Source organism: Capricornis sumatraensis, chromosome 18, assembly GCF_032405125.1.
Source record: "Capricornis sumatraensis isolate serow.1 chromosome 18, serow.2, whole genome shotgun sequence".
NCBI lineage: Eukaryota > Metazoa > Chordata > Mammalia > Artiodactyla > Bovidae > Capricornis > Capricornis sumatraensis.
Genome location: NC_091086.1, coordinates 30389490 through 30395489, shown reverse-complemented (window position 1 = coordinate 30395489; position 6000 = coordinate 30389490).

The following is a 6000-nucleotide window of genomic DNA, read 5'->3' as shown; positions in this document are numbered from 1 at the left end:
CTTGATAAACTAAAACAACTTCTGATGCAGGCTAAATCTGATTAATTAAACCATAGAGCACGAACCATGCCCCAGGTACTAGGCAAAAAGCCATCAGAAACAAAGGATCTGAGAGAACTACTTGAGAAGGTCTTACAGAGAAAACAAAATCAACAACAACAAAAATAACAAAACAACCTTCACCAAGATTTCAAATCAGGATTCAGAGTAGCAGAGCTGTCTGAGATGAGTTAGACTTGGCCTTTGCATAATAAACAATAAAGGAAACAGAGCAATCAGTAAACGAGAAAAAAAGAACAATTTTAACTGTAATTGAAGAGAGGCTTTGAGTGTTTCAAGAGAGTGTTGTCACCCAAATTTAACCTGACACTAACTTTGGGCTCAGCCTGCGGCCTGGGAGGTGCTGGATCCAATGGGCAGGAATTAGAACTGCTTTGTGTGGTGCTGGAGAAGACTCTTGAGAGTGCCTTGGACTGCAAGGAGATCCAACAAGTCCATTCTGAAGGAGATCAGCCCTGGGATTTCTTTGGAAGGAATGATGCTAAAGCTGAAACTCCAGTACTTTGGCCACCTCATGAGAAGAGTTGACTCATTGGAAAAAACTCTGATGCTGGGAGGGATTGGGGGCAGGAGGAGAAGGGGGCGACCGAGGACGAGATGGCTGGATGGCATCACGGACTCAATGGACGTGAGTCTGAGTGAACTCCGGGAGATGGTGATGAACAGGGAGGCCTGGCGTGCTGCGATTCATGGGGTCACAAAGAGTTGGACACGACTGAGCGACTGAACTGAACTGAACTGTGGGAGAACAATTTGCTGCTAGGCCTTGGGCAATGGCCTGACTGGAGGTCCCAGGGCTGGCTTGCCCCTGGAAGCTGTCCCAGTTGGGCCTCATTGCTTAGTGTTTCAGAGCTGCTGTGTACTGGACTTGCTATCACATTTCATGCTGTCTCCTCCCGTGGCACACCCAGAATCACCCTTGGACATTCAGTCGTAAGAAATTCCTGGAAAATTGACAAGGGAGGGATGGGGAAACTGCAACCTGCTGCTCAGATTTGTAAGTTGGTGAGTCTGATTGTTAATTTTGTGTCATCTTGGCCAGGCAATGATGTCAGATATTTGGTCAAACACAGCTGGATGTTTCTGTGAATATCCTTTTAAGATGAGATTAAACCAATGGACTGAATAAAGCAGATCGCCCTCCATAAGGTGGTGGTGTTGTTCAGTCACTAAGTCATGTCTGACTTTTTATGATCCCATGGACTGTAGCATGACAGTCTTCCCTGTCCTTCATTATCTCCTGGAGTTTGCTCAAACTCATGTCCATTGAGTTGGCAATGCCATCCAACCAAGGTGGGTGGGCCTCCTTCAATCAGTTGAAGGACTTAAGAAAAAGACTCACATCCCTTAAGGAAGAGGAAATTCTGCCAGCAGACTGCCTTCAGTTTGGAGCTGTACACTCAAATCTTTCCTGGGTCTCTAGCCTGCCAGACGGCCCTGCAGATTTTGGATTGCCAGCCTCTATAATCACATGAATCAATTCTTTAAGATATCTTCTGATCTGTCTCCTCTTGGTTCTATTTTTGTGAGAAACTTGACTACCACGGTGAATAAAGAGCTCAAGTAATCCTATTTTGGGCTTAGAGTGAGGAAAGAACTGAGGAATAGTACATCTCCTTTATTTTTTATTTGTATGAGTGAGTGTTGGGTGCTGTTACATCAGACTTTTTGCGACCCCATGGACTGTAGCTTGCCAGGCTCCTCTGTCCATGGGATTCTCCAGGCAAGAATACTGGAGTGGGTTGCCATTTCCTTCTCAGGGGATCTTCCCAACCCAAGGATCAAACCCACATTTTCTGTGTCTCCTGCATTGGCAGGCAGATTCTTTACCTCTGAGCCACCTGGTAAGCCCTTTTATTTGTATTGTATACATGTTACATAATCATAGTTCATCAAAAGAGTCAGGACTAACTAGGACTAAATAGTCCTGATTTGTATGATGTAATGAAATGCATCAATACTTTGTGTTTCTATGATTTCCAGATGTGTTATCACCCACACTCACTTGAAAACCAATCATCTGACTATACAAGCAAAACAAGAATTCCTTTCCCAACTTTCTGCTATGCTTTTCTCCTTAAGTTATACAGCCCCTCAGTAGGAGGAGTCTGGCCAATTCCATCAAGTGGTTTCAGAAATGTAATGATATAATCCTGAAACTGAGCATTTGTACAGTATTTCAGTTTCGTAAGGTGTTTTTATATAGTGTTATATATATTCTTCTAAAAAACTACATTAATCAGGTTAAACAGGTGTAATAATTCTAATCACCTCCATTTTGTCAAAGAAGAAATTGAAGACCAAGAAGTATGAATGCGTCATAAAGCTAGTCTATTGAGTGATACTATGGCAAAGCCAGGATTAGAAACCAGTTCTCCCGTGCTTCACATAACACTTTTTCTTACCACCCAAACATGCATATCATCAGGTAAGCAAACTCTTTGCCATATTAGAGTGCCAACTCTGCATTCTATAGAGAAAATCCATTGTCAGTGATTTTTGACAATGGGATGAGAGGAAAGGGAAGCCAGAGCAGTGGGAACCATGCTTAGTTAGGACTGAGGATAGCTAGAGAGCTGCAAGTTCAGGAAGTAACTGGTGAGTCATTTCCATTTTTCTTTTTTTTTTTTTCATATTTAGCATTGTAGCTTTTATTTGATCCAGGATTTACAAAATCAAAGCAAAAAGACAGGAAGGTTCTTTGAGAGTAAGGAATGCTGTTGCTATCTTCACAGGACCATTATACAGTTTTGTATGGTGTCAGGTTCTTTTCCAGACTCTGTTCTCTTTACCTTGATGTATAATTGTATTATTTACAATTTACCATTTCCTCTTTACTATATATGATAGAATGCAAGCAAAGGGTTTTCATAAACTGCATGTCCTCTGGAAGTACAATCAGAAGGCTAACTCATTCCCAGTACCACACTTGCTTACACAGTTCCTTCCCCTTTCTTTTTTCTACTTTTGCTAAAAACACACACACACACACACACACACACACAAATACCCCCTCCTCAAAACAAAACAAACAAACAAAATCCCTGGGAACTTCCCTGTGGCTAAGACTCTGCACTGGCAATGGAGAGGTCTTGTGTTCAATCTCTGGACAGGGAAATAGATCCCACATGCGGCACCTAAGACTTCCATGAAGCCAAATAATAAATAAATAAATACTTAAAAAAGCAAACAGCAATGAAGAACATAAAAACACCTGGGTTTTGGTCAGCATAATACAGTAGTTAAATTTTACTTATTTTCTATTTAGTTTTTAATAAATATTAAACATTTTTTTCTAATAATGCAAGATATAAAAACATAAAATAAGTTGACAGCTAACTTGCCAGAGATTGAAACACATCAAATGTTAGATATGAATAACTAATTCTAAAGTACATTAATAAAAGTTTTAAATAACTAGAATCAAGTACTTAGAATGTATGATTTATAGTAAAAGTCAAACCATAATACAGTAAATTTTACTTCTTTTCCATTTTGTTTTTAGTAAATATTATTTTAAATATTTTTGTAATAATGCAGGATATAAAAACATAAAATAAGTTGATACTTAACTTGCCAGAGAGATTGAAACACACCAAAAGCTAGATATGAATTCTAAAGTACATTAATAAAACAGTTTAAAATAACTACAACCTTCAACTACTTAGAATGTATGATTTAGAGTAAAAGTCAAAGATTATTGATGCTATGTTATAAGCTTCCATGTTTTGGGAAAGAAATATGTAAAGGGAGATAATTTTCAGCCCTGGTGGTATTTCATTCCAAGAGATATTGAATCAAATTAACAACCACAACCACAACTTATTGTTTTTGTCTCCCCACAAGCTAAAAAGTGGGGGAATGTAGAAAGTGACTGCTATTATGTATGGGCTTTTTTAAAGGGTGATGAAAATATTCTAAAACTGTTTTATAAGTTTTCAAATATACCACATAAACTACTGTATTGTACTGTATTTAGAAGGGTGAGTTTTATGGCACACGAATTCACTCAATAATTTTGTTTTTTCTACACACCCAAGGACACATGGGAAAAAAAAACTGTAAAGAAAAAAGGAGTTGAATACCACCAAAGCCCAGGGAAAGTAAGGAGGGTGGTAGGGGAGGACAGAAGAAAGGAAGGAGAGGGACATGCATTGCTGACTAGTTCTTCCCTCCTCCATTTAGTATACATGTGCACATACTTGCACACGTATGCATGCACACACATGCACACACACACACACACTGTGATAACCAGTGACAAGCAACTGGCTGCTTTATGTTACGGATAAAACCATAACCGCTTTGTTTCTTGAAAAGGTCTCCTCCTCTTGTAAATGTTGCCCTTGCCTGCTAAATAGTTGGTATTTGTTGATGAGGTTTTTCCTTCTTCTGCTCTTGCTTTTTGATTTTTAAAAGCAAATTTTAATAACAAATATACAGTCTGTGTCACATCTTCTCTTTTGTAATTTAAGTCATGCTGTATGGTATCTGTAAAGTCATATTCATTTTATTCTGAAAAACATCTGCTTCTGAATCTTTCTCAGTGTAAGTATTATAGTTACCTTGTCAAGTCAAGTAAGTATTTCACAAGTATTACAGGGTTGAACTCTTACAGTCCACGCCTTTGGGTGTTCTCTTGGCTTTCTTCTTTTTAAGCCTTCTTATTGACTCATAAGGGCTCCCCAAGTGGCACTAGTAATAAAGAACTCGCCTGCCAATGCAAGAATCTAAGAGGCTCTATGGAGGGGAAGATCCCCAGGAGGAGGCCATGACAACCCACTCCCATATTCTTCTAGAGAATCCCACAGAGGAGCCTGGCAGGCTACAGTCCATAGTGTTGCAAAAACTAGGACACAACTAAACCAACTCAGCATGGCCCACACTGACTCATAGACACAAGCAGCTTAATTTCAACAAAAAGATGATAGACCTCTACACTTTTATATAGAAGTAGAGGGATTCTGAAAACCAAGTTTCTTTCTTTGTAGCTGAATTTTATTAACTGGCAATAAGTCACTGTTTCAAAGTCTTAGTCATTTGCCCAACTTTTTATTGGCTGTATATTATATTCTGGGAAGTAGAATCAAAGTTAGGTATTATCAGTTACATAGTCGGAATACAAATGTTAAATAGTCTGAATTGATAGGAAGACTGTCCTCTTGGAAAAGAAAAGCAGTCTCCTTAAGAGAGAGATGGAGAGACAGCCACTTCCCCCCTTTTTCTAATTGTATCTTGACTTTTCTCTTATTGAATCTAATTGTATCTTGACTTTTCTCTTTATTGAAGACCCGGAAGTGCAAGCCTGAGTCTCACCTTGTGGCTTATAAGCATCATGGGCTGCACCTGTAGCTCCATTCGTATTCTTCCTTGCTGTGGACTGTTCACTGGCTACTGCTCTCTCTCATTGAAACGCGAAAAACACCAAATGATGGTCTTTTCACATTCGATCTTGAAGTACAGTCTAAAGGAAATAGATGTAAAGTGGTGTTTTCGTCTCTCTGTGTAAAAGGAGAAAATATGCTTTTGCTATAATCAATCATACTTTCCTCTGAAGTTTCGGATAATATTTCAGTAGGTAGGTCTTCTCCTGGAGAAATACTGGAAAGGCTCCAAGGGAACTCAATCTCAGTTCCACGGTTTGGTGTGGAAATCCTCTGTAGGGAGGTCCTCTGTGTGAGAATGGATTTGCTTTGTGGATGGCCATGCCTGGCATCAGGAAGGCTGGAGTCATCTTGAAATCCATACACTGTTTGAGGGCCTAGTGTAGACGCTGAAGGAACAGGGCTAGATGACTTCTGACTGCCACTGCTTATTGTGATAGTCTTACTTCTGTTAGAGGAAATCTTCTCCTGAGGGCTCTCTGGCACCTCAAAGACGTCCTGACTATAAAATGGAACCTGAAACGGGGAATTGTGTGGCTGTTTCTTTTTCCCTCTA